The sequence below is a fragment of the Choloepus didactylus genome, chromosome 14, assembly GCF_015220235.1.
Source record: "Choloepus didactylus isolate mChoDid1 chromosome 14, mChoDid1.pri, whole genome shotgun sequence".
NCBI lineage: Eukaryota > Metazoa > Chordata > Mammalia > Pilosa > Megalonychidae > Choloepus > Choloepus didactylus.
Genome location: NC_051320.1, coordinates 18,716,412 through 18,731,477, shown reverse-complemented (window position 1 = coordinate 18,731,477; position 15,066 = coordinate 18,716,412). Strand labels below are relative to the sequence as shown.

General features: G+C 38.6%; 1 pseudogene; it reads left to right on the top strand.

The window, feature by feature from the left end:
• Positions 1 to 14,100, top strand: part of LOC119508789 — a 51,876-nt pseudogene extending 37,776 nt beyond the window's left edge.
• Positions 14,101 to 15,066: the final 966 nt, after the last annotated feature.

Below are 15,066 nucleotides of genomic sequence, written 5' to 3'. Positions count from 1 at the left end.
ATTTATATGACATTCTGATAAAGGTAAAACTCCAAGAAATCAGTTTCCAAAGTTTCGGGTTGGAAGAGGGATTGAATGCAAAGGGGTAGCACAAGTGAATTGGGGACCATATGATGGGAATGTCCTGTATCTTGTTTGTGACAGTGATTACACTATGTCTCTATGCACTTGTCAAAACTCCTTAAACTGTACACTAAAGAACAGCGAAAATTACAGTTTGTAAATGCTAAAATATATGGGGAAAAGGGTAGGGAGCAGAAAGGTACAGAGAAAAGGAAAAAACAAATTCAAGGAAAACAAAATAAATACACTGGACATCTTCCATTCCACTTGCCCCTATGTGCCCGCAGGCTGATCTTTTTAGGCTACAGAAGCAGGCTCCCTTATCTATCATTTGTTGGGGTCCCCCAGCGGTAATCCCTACTATAAGAGCAGAGGAGAGAGGAGGGACTGTCAGGGGACTGAGTCTTCCCACTCCCTCCCTGTGGAAATGCGTCAGGCTATTTGTGATCTTCCAGTGAATCTCAGGGCTCCCCTCCAGCCATCCTATCAACATGACTCTCCTTTCACAGTTTCTAGAATCTACTTCTTCTGACCCTTTTTACTCTAGGGGTGATAACAATTCCCACTGATACTAGCCCTAGGGAAATTACAGTATCTTTGGTGGTTTCCTTGCTTCTGCCCACATTTTTGTAACCATTCCTTTATTAAAATCTCAAAGTTATCCAATTTAGTGTGCCATGCATTTCATGCAGAGACCCTAACTAATACGATGAGTAAAGACTTGTGAGTGGGAATGAGTTCAGCTTGTTCATGGTACAAGCTTGGCTGTAAGAAGATGGTATAATGTGAAGAATAGTGAGAAATAAGGCAGAGTACATAGAGGAAGGCCATAATATCCAAAGCCACAAAATCCAAAATGAGGTTAATCTTAATTATATGAGATGATAAGAAGCCACTGGAGATTATAAAACAGAAAAATTGATATTATTATCTTAATAAAGATTGGACACAATGTATAAGAATGAGTGGAACTGGAAACACGGAGTCCAGAGGACCAATGCAAAGAATGCTACATGACATGTAGAGCAAGGGAAGTTACACAATAGTTGCATGGTGGAAATGACAAACAAAGAAAAGTAGAACTTGGAGAATAAGTGGCTACAGGACAAGAAAGAATAAGATGAGCCAAAGATGACTTTTAAGTTTGAAATCTGGGTGACTGGAAGAGTGATAATGTTATTAAAGAGTGAATCTGCAGAGTGAGCAGATTGATTTGTAAAGAAAAAATGAAGTGTAAAAGGTAAGAATCTCACACTTTCACACCACCATCTCAGGAATTATCTGCATTTTGGTAGGGCTTGATTTCAGAGTGCTTGAAAAAATTTTCTTCTGGAATATGTTAAAGAAAAATCCAAGGTTCTCAAACCTCGTTGAGAACCACCAGATGTTTCAAAGTGCAGTGTCCAAAGAGTATATTACCTGTCATCATTGGGATGAGTAGCTCTAACCCCAGAAAGAAAATTAAATAATGATTTCTATGATCCAGTTCAATTCAAATTAGTCAAGCAGGTTAGTAGTGGGAATCAGGGGAACATGGCTTACGCTGGATTTAGAAAATAGGAAAACCATCCCAACCGAGAGGAGTACTAATAACGAGAGCTGATCTGGCAGAAGTTGTACCACACACAGGGTAGGCAAGGGGAATCCTTATACCAGCTATTCTCTTTTTACCTGGAAGTTTATCAGACAAATGAAGGCATGAGTCTACATCATGTAATTAGTCAGCCTGGGAAGGAAATCGGAACTGTTTTGATCCAGAGACCATGGGAGTGTGTGTTGTCAGTCCTGCTCTAGTTCTTGGCTCTAACTGGTAGCTGTGTATATTTAGTATAGTGTCTGGGAACCCAGCCATCGTGATGAGACTGCTGAATCTCATGTGTGATGAGCACAGTTTGGTAGTGAGCTTGGTTTATTACGTGGTTATTGACAGTCTTCCTGCAGAAGTGAAAATTGGCTTGAGAATTGAAGAGAAAAAGTGCAGATGGAGGGCATCTTTGAACTCAGATGAGAGAAATGAGAGGAAGTGGCAGAGGGAATACACCCCCAGACTCAGACTTGTGGGGAGGCCCAGATGTTTTTCTTTTTTTTTTCCCTTTTCAGTATCCTGCAGAGCCTAGCAGAATGATGAATTTATAGGGGACCCTCACTAATTAAATGTTGAATTGACTTGGCAATAACCCAGAATAAAGGTAGTTCTACACCCAAAATAGAATACCATTGCTTGAAAAAGTTAGAAAAAGCTGCAAGATTCAGGTACCCCACAAAGATGTTGAAGTTCTGAAAAAATCCACAATGCTTCGGGAAACATGAAATGGGATCCCTGAGTTTGAAAGGCAAGCAAGTGTGGCTTTTTAGATAAGGGTAGCTGTTATTAAGACAAGACAATACACATGACTCAACAAACAGTGAAAGATTAAGAATGAAGAAATAGATGGGCGTTACATTTTATACTTAAAGAAATCCCAGAGGTGATGAAGACTAGAGTTAAGAAAAGACATATAAGAAAAGATTCAGCAAATCAGATTTCTATAGCTTGAAACTGAAACAAGTATAGCATAGGAGTTCAGTTCACACAAATATACCTCATCTCAAAACATTGAGTAGATGATTAAAGAGGTATTACAATATCTGATGTAAATTCTATCATCTCTAAATGAGAGTAACATAGAGTACGTGTAAAGACCATCTTCCAAAGTACATTGCTGAATTATTTCTTCCTTGGATAAGTTCTCTGGCATGTTGACAGTGACCTTCAGTTCACATTTTTATCACGAATCAGAAAAAAGTCTCAGTGGAAATTGCTAACAGAAAATCTATAACAGAAACCTATCAGAGAAATCTATCTGTATTTCCAGAATCATGTCTTATTTTATTAGAAAATGTATAGATCTGTCAGGCTGTATTCTTTAGTCATAAAAGATATGTTAGTTCACTCTTTTAATGCTTTGTCCTTAAGTTTTCTTCACTGCTAAGTTTGACCTTGTCCAGGAGAAATGCAATAATAGCACATAGAAAGTTTACTGGAGGCAAGCCCCAGAGAAATTAATGAAAGAATGTTTTATTCTTCAAAACGTATTTATTAATTGCTTCCAAATATATCATATAGTGATGAAAAGCTTTCCAACTAATGAGCTCTATTATTGATATTTTAATTATATTGGCAAAAATAAATTTATGCAAAAGTACGTATTTTATAGCTTGATAGGAGACATGATTCTTATTCATTCTTAATTTTACTGATGAGAAAACTGAGTCTCAGAGATAAAGAGAAGGGCCCAAAGTCACAGAACAAGCCAGCTCTCAGACAACTATAAGCAAAAACTTACCAGCAATCCAATTGGCAAACCTGTTTTTAACAGATTATACATCAACGAATAATGATTTTGATTTTTAAATCATCAGTAATGGTAAACAGCTTAGCTGTATTAAGGTATCTGTAAGACTACCTTAAAATTTAACTGAGCAATACCTCTCAATATCAGCATATAATAACAGATAATGGATGAAAAATTAACGTGGATGAGTAGGCAGCTACTTTCTTCGATTCTTCATATTGTAAAGCATTATTCAAGTCACAAAAACTCTAACCAGTGCTTCCCAGCAGGGGTAGAATAAATAAAGAAACCTAATTGAAGGGGTGTTTCATTTCGTTAACAATGTCTGTTATCTTATTTAAAGATTTATTGCTAAAAATCTGAATTAGTTTCTTTTTTTTTTCAGGCTTAGAGAAGAAAAGAAATCCCCTTGGGAAATTTTCTCAGCTTTCCTCAAGGCTGAAGAACTGGGTTTTATATAGATTAATAACTCCAGAATTTTATCCTCAAAGAAACATTTAATAGCCTGATTGATTACAGTGTAATGCAGTGATTTCTACGAAATGTCATCTTTTACTTGTTTTCCATATAGCAAAAGGGGACCCCGGATAATTTTGCTCTCCCCTTCACAATGTAGTTTCCATTACTCTTTGAGTTTATCACAAAGAATAATGATGCTTTGATTAAAAAAGGGACCTCATGACTATTAGTCAGACCTCACCAAGGGCAGGCCTGCACATCTTTCTTTTATATCTTTAAACGTGATGGAGAGAAATGGTAGCATATATCAGACTGTGACAATGGTGCAATATGTTTTCAGTTCCTCAAGAAACATTCATAAAATGTTTCTAACCATCACCATGCATATAATTGTTAATCTTTAGTTTTCCTTCTTTAATAAAAATATAGAAATAGTGGGCAAGCTCTATCCCTCTAGTCCACCAACCTGGAGTTGATAACGTATTAGTGTGAATCTAAAATTTAAGCACAGAGGGCAAATAAGAAATGTAATATATTCTGAATTTCCTTGTTATGCTTTTCCTTCTTCACTGTCACTGATATGATTCAGCTTCTCATCATGTCTAACCTGATTTGTTGCAATAGTTTTCCAGCTGATATACCTGCTTCTTATTCTTGGACTCAAGAATGTTCCAGATAGTATTCCAGGTGCATTCTGCTCAGACACTGTCCAGTGTTTCCAAGCCTTAGGTTGTTGGCCCTCCAACCCGAATCCCACCCTTCCCATCCCTGGGGAATATACCCCTCCCCACTTCTGTTTTCAGGCTCCCTAGTCTCCAAGCCCATCTTGATCTGGCCTCCTTTGCCTCCCCCATTCTCCCATAATACTGGACCCTGTCCAACTTACAGGATTGTGATTTGATGGCAACCCTTCATTGATAAGGTGATCAGTTTGGAGTGGGTTCACGCTAAATCCTCTTGCAGAAATATTTATGTGAATCTGTATTTTAAATACTGGGATTTCTTGCTTCTCTTTCTGTAAACTTTAATGATATTTCTTTCACATTGCTTCAATGAGACCATTTCTAGTACTTTTAGGAGCTCCCATTTTATATATATTGCAATCATTTTAAGCACATAAAAGGCGATGTGACTATTTGCAATGTATTGTCAGAGTTCAGAGTAATTTTGAACACTGGAAACATTTCTGGACAAAATGAAGTTAAGTGCATTGTTCCCTAAATTGACTCTGAACATTCTTTTAATATCTATGATGAATGTAAATGACTGGGAATATCTTCCATTAGTGAGGTTCTGCACATGATCACGAGAGGTGGTATAAGTGCAGAATTGTTCATACAGACCTGCTCTTCAGGGCCTACCTTTGGAAATGGCCCCTTATGTGAATGATTGACACCTACCTGGGAGGAGAAAACAATGAAGGTGATATAAATGCACTATTGGTATTGGCTCTGACTTTAGAGAAACAAGGTATACAAAACTGAGTCTGAGAAGAAACTGGTTTTCCATCCCCTTTGCCATTTTATCTCATCAAAGCCAAATTTTGAAAGCTGCATAGCCACATTCCTTCAATAATGTAGAACTGGTCAAATGCCCAGTCTGTCCTGGAGCACACGCAATGCTGAATGGTCTCTGTATACAGCCCCTTATCCAGAACCCTGGGACCAGATGTGCTTCTGAATTCAGAATTTTTTCAAATATTAGGAAAGTAAAGTAATGTGTGCATCTGTTACAAAATAACCACCAGGAGCAGAACAGTATCCTATAATGAAATACATTAATGTGTCAGCAGTTAAAATCATGACTATTCACTTAGGATAATATGGTTTATAAATGGTTTCACATCAAGATAGATCAGGTTTTGCAGCCAAATGAGTTACAGAGACAATTTTTAATTTTTTGGCGTTTTGGATTTCGGAACTGCAGGTAAAGGCTTGTGGACCTGTGCAGTTTAATGATAAATAAAGCAGTTTCTGCTCTTAAGGAGCTCACACAAGTGTTGATATTTAGCTCATTCCACGCTGGTAGATCCATACTGTATTAAAATATTGGAATGCTTCTTTACCAATGATTAATTGGCCATTGACCCAAGGTGCCAATTTTAGTTTTGTAGCTACTTAAAACAAATACCATTCAATGGGTTGGTTTAACAACAGGAATTCATTAATTCACAGTTTCAGAGGCTAGAAGTCTGTCTTCCTCCCTGATCAGTATCTTCTGGCTGGCCAACAATCTTTGGGATTCCTTGGCTTTTCTGTCACATGGCAATTCACATGGCATTGTCTCTTTTTTCTTCCAGGTCCCATTGTCTTCTAGCTTCCGGCTAGAAGACAAACAAAACTCCCTTGTTTCTCTCTCCATCCCACTTTCACTCTACTTATAAAGGGCTGTGGTAATCCAGATTAAAGCCCAAGCTGATGCAGATGGGTCCCACCTTAACTGATCTTATTTTACTGTGGTTCCATACCCAGCAGAATGCAGAACATGACCAAGAACATGTTTAAAGTGGGGTACACAAATCCACCTTGATGTCCAGGATTCCTCTTCCCTGTCCCCCACCCAGAGCTCCCCAGCGCAGGCCACCCAGGACTTTCTGGGCCCCTCCCTGTGACTCAACAACTAAATGAGTAAACTCTTGCTCCACAGCCAGCCTCTGCGGTGATTGGTGAGCTGTTCAAAATGTTGAATATCACTCCCGAACTCACTGATGAGTGAAATTCTTCCAGTAGAGCCTAGAGGATATTGACAGGATAAGAAGAGGCTGGGAGGACTAAGGAGAGCCATTTTCTTTTATTTTTATAGGTTAGAGTTTTAGGTGAAAAGTCAGTAAATAAAATTATATGATATCATGCACTTAAGTCTCTTCTGCTCCAAGAGGGTCAAACACATATCAAAGTGTATAGAGATGGATGAAAACTTCAATGGTATGCAGACTTTTCTGCTAGGGGTTATACGCTTTCTTTTCCTTTTATTCCTGATATTGTTTTAAAAATTAGAAATAGATAAAGTTAAAAATCTATTGTGTTGTTTTGAAAAAAAAAAAAAACTATTAAACTCTGAGGTGTTTTAAAAGGCTTCTCATATGCAACCTGGATGATTTGCTCTCAAATTAACCTCATACGCTCTTATTTCAGGTATAGCAAAGCCTGACATAACTTTAGCAGGAAATTTCGTGATTTCTACAATACTATGTACAATTAGATTTAGCTGTTTTGGCACAAAGAAAACCTCAATATTTTCCTTTCAACATTCCACAGAAAAAAAATCATGACATGAAGTAAAATTCTCAATATGCTATCATTTAAGAAAATTATTATGAAAATTCTAAAAGAGGAAATATATATATTGCTCGGGCAAGATGGTGGCATAGAGAGGAGTGGAAGCTAAGTAGTCCCCCTGGAACAACTACAAAAAACCACAAACAACTAGTAAATAATCCAGAATAACTGCGGGGGGACAAACGAGACCATCCACTCATCATACACCAACCTGAATTGGGAGGAATGCCCGAGAACACAACATAAAATCTGTAAGTAAAACCTGCGGAACCAAGTCATGAGACCCCCTCCCCCATAGCCCGAGCTGCAAAGCCTCGTGGTGCCAGAGAGAAGCTTTCTCCCAGAAAGCAAATATAGCTCAGCTGAGCTCCAACTGGGGTTTTAAGTAGCAAGTGTGAACTGCTCACTACAGGTACGCATCCCCAAAAACAGACAGAGGCTTTGGGTGACGACTGACCTGGGAGAGCCGGAGGGTCGCCTTGGACTGGGTCTGAAGGGGACTATCTGTTTCTTTTTCGGCTGAGTGGAGAAAGCCCCAGTCATTTTCAGTTTCCAGGGCTGTGACTCCGGGAAGGGTGGAGACAGCACAGGCAGAGAGCGAGACCATTGAAATGCTAATGACCTCCACCTGAGGGGTCTGTCTTCTCTAGGAGGAAAGGGGTGGGCCCCTTTCCATTCAGAACCAGACCCCAGAGCCTGGGGGAACACGGCCATACCTCCTCACACCAGTCAAGAATTATAGGCTAACAGGCGTCACCTGCTGGGCAGAAAAGCACAGTGACCTGAGGCATCAAACGGTGGAGCAATTTTCTAAGACACACCAGCAGGGAAACCAGATACTGAATATTTCTTCCCTCTGGGACCTGAGCCTGTTCTGGTCTGGGAAAACCTGATTTGTATAACCAAGGAAACCATGCCTAGACAACAGAAAATTACAACCTACACTAAGAAAAACAAAGTTATAGCCCAGTCAAAGGAACAAACGTACACTTCAACTGAGATACAGGAATTTAAACAACTAATGCTAAATCAATTCAAAAAGTTTAGAGAAGATATTGCAAAAGAGATAGAGGCTGTAAAGGAAGCACTGGGTATGTATACGGCAGAAATCAAAAGTTCAAAAAAACAACTAGTAGAATCTATGGAAATGAAAGGCACAACACAAGAGATGAAAGCCACAATGGCAACATACAACAGCAGATCTCAAGAGGCAGAAGAAAACACTCAGGAACTGGAGAACAAAACACCTGAAAGCCTACACGCAAAGGAGCAGATGGAGAAAAGAATGAAAAAAATATGAGCAACGTCTCCGGGAACTCCAGGATGAAACAAAGTACAATAATGTACATATCATTGGTGTCCCAGAAGGAGAAGAGAAGGGAAAGGGGGCAGAAGCAATAATAGAGGGAATAATTAATGAAAATTTCCCATCTCTTATGAAAGACATAAAATTACAGATCCAAGAAGCGCAGCGTAATCCAAACAGAAGAGATCTGAATAGGCCTACGCCAAGACACTTAATAATCAGATTATCAAATGTCAAAGACAAAGAGAGAATCCTGAAAGCAGCAAGAGAAAAGTGATCCATTACATACAAAGGAAGCTTAATAAGACTATGTGCGGATCTCTCAGCAGAAACCATGGAGGCAAAAAGGAAGTGGTGTGATATATTTAAGATACTGAAAGAGAAAAACCGCCAACCAAGAGTCCCGTATCCAGCAAAGCTGTCCTTCAAATATGAGGGAGAGCTCAAAATATTTCCTGACAAACAGACAATGAGAGACTTTGTGAACAAGACACCTGCCCTACAGGAAATACTAAAGGGAGCACTACAGGGTGATAGAAGACAGGAGTGTGTGGTTTGGAACACAATTTTGGGAGATGGTAGCACAACAATGTAAGTACACTGAACAAAGGTAACTATGAATACGATTGAGAGAGGAAGGTGGGGAGCATGTGAGACACTACAAGAAAGGAGGAAAGATAACGACTGGGACTGTGTAACTCAGTGATATCTAGAGTGTTCAACAATTGTGATAAAATGTACAAATATGTTCTTTTATGAGGGAGAACAAGCAAATGTCAACCTTGCAAGGTGTTAAAAATGGGGAGGCATTGGGGGAGGGATGCAATCAGCATAAACTAGAGACTGTAACTGATAGAATCATTGTATTATGCTTCCTTTAATGTAACAAAGGTGATATACCAAGGTGAATGCAGATAAGGGGGGGGATAGGGGAGGCATGTTAGACACTTGACATTGGTGGTATTGTCTGATTCTTTATTCTACTTTGATTTAAGGTTATTTTTCCTTTTGCTGCTTCCTAGCTGTCATTTTTTTTCCTCTTTCTTTTGCCTCTCTACCTTCTTTGACTCTCCCTCCTGCCTTGTGGAAGAAATGTAGATGCTCTTATATAGATAGTGGTGAAGGTGGTGAACACATAAATGTATGACCATGCAGAAATCCATCGATTATTTACTTGGGATGGAATGTATGGTGAGTGAACAAAACCATATTAAAAAAAATGGGTTGATGACAAAACCTCGAGGGCAATATACTGAGTGAAATAAGCCAGACACATTAGGACAATTATTGCAGGGTCTCACTGATAGGAACTAATTATAATATGTAAACTCATAGACATCAAATATAAGGTACCAAGATATAGAACGAGGCTTAAGAATGGGGAGTGGTTGCTTAGTATGAGCATAATGTTCAATTAGGATGAACTTAAATGTTTGGAAATAAACAGGGGTGTTGGTAGCAAGATGTGAGAATAACTAACAGCACTGAATGGTGTGTGAATGAGATGGAAAGGGGAAGCTCAGAGTCATATATGTCACCAGAATGAAAGTTGGAGGTTAAAAGATGGGAATGTATAAAACTGAATCCTATGGTGGGCAATGTCCATGATCAACTGTACAAATACTAGAAATCACTTCCATGAACCAGAACAAATGTATGACAATACAATTAGAAGTTAATAATAGAGGGGCATATAGGGAAGAACTATATACCTATTACAAACTATATACTACAGTTAGTAGTATTTCAACATTTTTTCATAAACAGTAACAAATGTACTATATCAATACTATGAGTCAACAATTGAGGGGGGTTGGTTAGGGATAGGGGAGGATTAGAGTTTCCTTTTCTTTTTTTCTTTTTTCATCTTTCACTTTATTTCTTGTCTGGAGTAATGAAAAGTTTCTAAAAATTGAACAAAAATTAAGTGTGATGGATGCACAGCTGTATGAGGGTACCCAGGGGCAAGTGATTGTACACTTTGGATCTTTGGATAATTGTATAGTATCTGAACAATCTCAATAAAAATGAAAAAAACAATTCTAAAAGAAATGATACATGAAATGATAGAAATACAGAATCAACTGTAATAAAACAGGAAAAAGATGTCAAGTCTTGTGTAATTTCCTTTTCTTTATATGATAATGAGCTGATAATGAGGATAAAATTATTTTAGATGTTCTGAATTGTTTTTATCACCTTGAATATTTGTTGAAGACAAATTGTCATACTCAAGCTCTCTTTTTGACTGAATTTTCTATCTCTTTCTTCACTGTTTGCCTAGCGTCTTCCTCCAGTTGCTGAGATTCCAAGTTCGTACAATTATGTTCCACTACTAAGGGTACACCCAAGTGATTTTTTGTATCTGAGTGCTAACCAGAGTTCTTCAGATACATATTTACAACTCTCTGTCTCCTGGAGAACTAATCTTAGCCTTTCATGCTTCTGCCGAATGCACTGAAACTCCCAAACACATAGCTACTTCTACTGATCATGAATTAAACTAATTTTATACAGAACACTGATTATTTTTCTGAAGTCATGTTTTAGAGACATTTACAATAATTCTGAGGAAAACAAAAATAAGAGTATTATAAGAAAATCGGACCTCATATATTTCAGTTACTTCATTCACAAAACTGAATGCCTCTATCATATCTGATACCCGGCACCAGGCCAGTCATTTATGGATAAGAAGATAAGTAAATCAGCGCCTCTGTATTCCAGGACATTGGAGTCTAGTAGAGAGAAACAGACAGATAGACACGAAAAATAAAGGTTCTCTGATAGAAAGTAGTTTGGGTGCTATGGGTTCTATGATAGAAAGTAGCTGGTTTTCAGTAGGAGTCAAGAGGGAACTATCAGTCAGACTGGGGAGTTAGAGAGAGCTTCATAAAGAAAATGTTAACAGGAATTTTCAAAACGTGAGGACCAAAGAAAACATACCAATAGAGGAAAGAGAGCAAACAGAAAAGATTTTGAAGGGAAGTACAAATCTATTGATATGAATAGAACAGCAATAAAAATTCCTAGGTCAAAAGGGGACACCTGTGGCTGAGAGATTTCAAATGGAGTCATGAGGACATTCTGGAGGTTATTCTTATGCATTATATAGATATTTCTCTTTAGTTTTTAGTGTTTTGGAATAACTAGAAGGAAATACCTGAAACTGTTGAACTGCAAGCCAGTATCCTTGATTCTTGGAGATGACTGTATGACTATTTTAGCTTACACAGTGTGACCATGTGATTGTGTAAACCTTGTGACTGACATTCCCTTTATCCAGTGTATAGACAGATGAGTAGAAAAATGGGGACAAAAAGTAAATGAATAATAGGGAGGGATAGGGTATGGGATGTTTTGGTTGTTCTTTTATACTTCAATTTTTGTACTTTTTTATTTTGAGGGGGCCGTAATGAAAATGTCCGAATATTGCTTTTGGTGATGAATGCACAATTATATGATGGTACTGTGAACAACTGATTGTACACTTTGGGTGACTGTATGGTATGTGAATATATCTCAGTAAAATTGAATTTTAAAAAAGGGGGCACACGGTGATAAATAAGGCTAATTAAGCAATTCATGGAAAATTTGTGACATCAAACTAAGAAGGCTCCATTTATCCTAGAATTAGTGTTTCCAAAAACATGATATGCATTCTGACAAGTGAAATGATTTGTGTTGTACAGGGATGAACTTTTTTTTAAATTTTGCTTTTGTTATTTCAAAATTAGAAAAATGAAAAATGGTACAAAGATTACTGTATACTTTTTACTAGTTGATCTTTTTTATCCTCAGAGCTGTGCATTTTAATGCATAACTAGCACATCAAACATTATTTTACAGATGTTATTTACAACCATGCTAATGTGGACGTATTAGATCTGAGTTGATTTGAAGAGAAACACGAAGTGAATAATAAACAGGTGGTTCTTGGTAGTAAAATTTCGTGATATCTGGGTGATGGAAATGAATTTTTGGAAGCATGGCTAGAGTTAATGGAACACTATTGAGAAGAGGGAGGCCCTGAGGATACAAAGATTATACTCAAGAGGGCCATCAGCTATATTTAAAATGCTGCAGAAAATTCAAGTAAGATGAACAGAGTAAAAAGTCATGATTTAGCAATCATGAAGTTTTAAATAACCTTTACCAGAAGAAGGAAGGGGTGGTTCGGGGAAAGCTCATTTGCATTTACCATTTTATTATTTATTTTTTGCTTGTTTTCTCTGTTTTATGAGCCTGTGTTCCTCCTTTCTTGTGTTGTTTTGGATTGAGTCTTTTTTAGAATTCCATTTCAGTTTATCTATTGGCTTTTTTTTTTTTTTTTAGCTATGCCTATTTGCATTGTTCTTAGTAGTTCCTCTAGGGTTTATAATATATATCCTTAAATCTACATAATGTACTCAGAATCAATAGTATACCATGTCATATAAAGTATAGAAACTTTGTAAACATAAGGGGCCGTTGATTCCACTTACCAACCTTTATGCTATGGCTGTCATCTGTAACATATTTCCATACATTAAAAACCCCAAAATATGATGTTGAATTTTCTTTTTTTGCTTTAAACTGTCATGTATATTCTAAACAAAGAGGAAAAGAATAATATTTTATATTTACCTAGATATTTACTATTTCTACTGCCCTTTATTCTTTCCTAAAAATCTGAGTATCTGTCTATTATCATTTGCTTGTGGCTTGAAGAACTTTCTGTAGCATTTCTTCCAGTTCAGGTTTACTGGCAAAGACTTTTCTTCAGTTTCTTTTATGTGAACATGCCTTTATTTAATATTCATCCTTGAAGATTACTTTTCACTGGATATAGAACTCTAGGACGAAGTGACTGACTTTATGCCTGTAAATGGTGTTGTTTGTTTTGGGGGTGGCCTCAGAGGACAGCTGCGGTGGCCCTAAGGGAGCTGCGGCGCCATAGGGGTCTCAAGGGGGGTTGGTAAGAGGGTTCCGGCATGGGCAGGGGGCTGGGTACTTGGGGTGGGGGTTGTCCCGGGCTGCGCGGGGCGAAGGGCCGGAGCTCGCAGGCCCTCGGGATGCAGGAGGCCTCGGTGGTGGCCGCTGCAAGGCCAAGGGAAGCCATGGAGGCTGGAGGAGCAGGAGGAGGGCAAGGCCGAGATCCAGGAGATCGGATCTGAGCCATGGTTCTCCAACTGGGAGCGGCAGTGCCTGGCCCAGGCCCAGCAGGCCCAGTGGCTGCAGCCCGAGCACAAGCAGCAGATGTGGCACCTTTTCCAGAATCTGGCCACCACCATGGCCCAGCCCTACAAAGATCCAGTGTGTCAGCAACCAGGTCTTTCCCTCTGGGTCCTCTTCCAAAATGCAGCCACCACTATCACCAATCTCTACAAAGAGATCGTGGCTACCCGTGAGCAAAGTTTTGATAGCGGAATTCAGATCGGTTATTAGTGAAGCACTAAGGATGTGTTGGCTTGGGTTAAAAAATGCAAAAGAACTACAGGTAGGGGAGATTTGATTAGCTCCCTGTGTGGAAAAGTTCCTCCACTTTGAAACTAGAGCTCCCGCAAGACTGACTGTAGCATCCCCTAACTCAGCTACTTCAAAGGAAACTAGTTCATCTTCAGAGACTAATTTGCAACCCTTCCGGGAAGCCATAGCTCTGCATGGTAAAGCCATTTAAACACATTTCTTTGGAAAAAAGGTTAAGAGTGTGCCTGTGGACCCATTTTCACATTTAGAGTAAGATTCAGATACAGTGTCTGGTTTTTATCCATTGTAGTGAATACTTGCCCTAAAAATGTTTAAATAGAATGTAAGCTAAGAACTTAAATGGGTAACCTTTGGACTGTCAGCATTCCTAACTATTAGGTTTTTCAGTTTGAGCTTATTGGGGATATACTTAACAGAATCCTTCTGCAACATTGAGTAGAATTTATTGCTTTGTGTTTACATATTGTACAGGTTTTCTTACTCATTTCTGTGTTAAAGAGGATCTTCTTGTGTCTTAGGAATTCTGTTACCTTTACAATTGTTTGGAGAGACTGGCTAGTGACCAGGCAAGTAAGAACTGGGTTCCTTCTCATGGGAACTTCCTTGAGGCCCTTAGTGATCTACTGTACCTGTCGAGGGTGAGCATCAATGACCTCAGGAGGTGTGCATCAAGGTAAGAACAATCTTTTGCCTATTGCTTTATACCGCTTTTTCCTTGGGCCTTTCTTGCATTGGTATCATGGCTGTCAGAGGTGCAGTCAGTGGACAGGTCCATCATCACCTTCCCAGGTGTCATCACCTGTCATCACCTATCACCTGTTATTACCTGTCATCACCTATCACCTGTCATCACCTATCATCCTAAGGTATTCTCCAGTATGAACTGGAGAAGCCTGGGGAATGGAGTTAGTGATAAGTCTACTGTCACTTGCTGCTCTCTAATACAGACTTCCAAAGAGGACTTGGAGCATCACCTTCTGTATGACAACTTCCAAACCAATGGAAATATTAAAAAACAAGCAAGCAAACAAACAAAAAAAACAGTGAAATAAGACTTGGCTTGAAACCAAGATGAAAACATGGATCGAGCAAGTGACTAACCAAATAGAAGCAATCAGTGAGTTAGGTCTGAGTCCTGATAAAAGTTGACATTTGT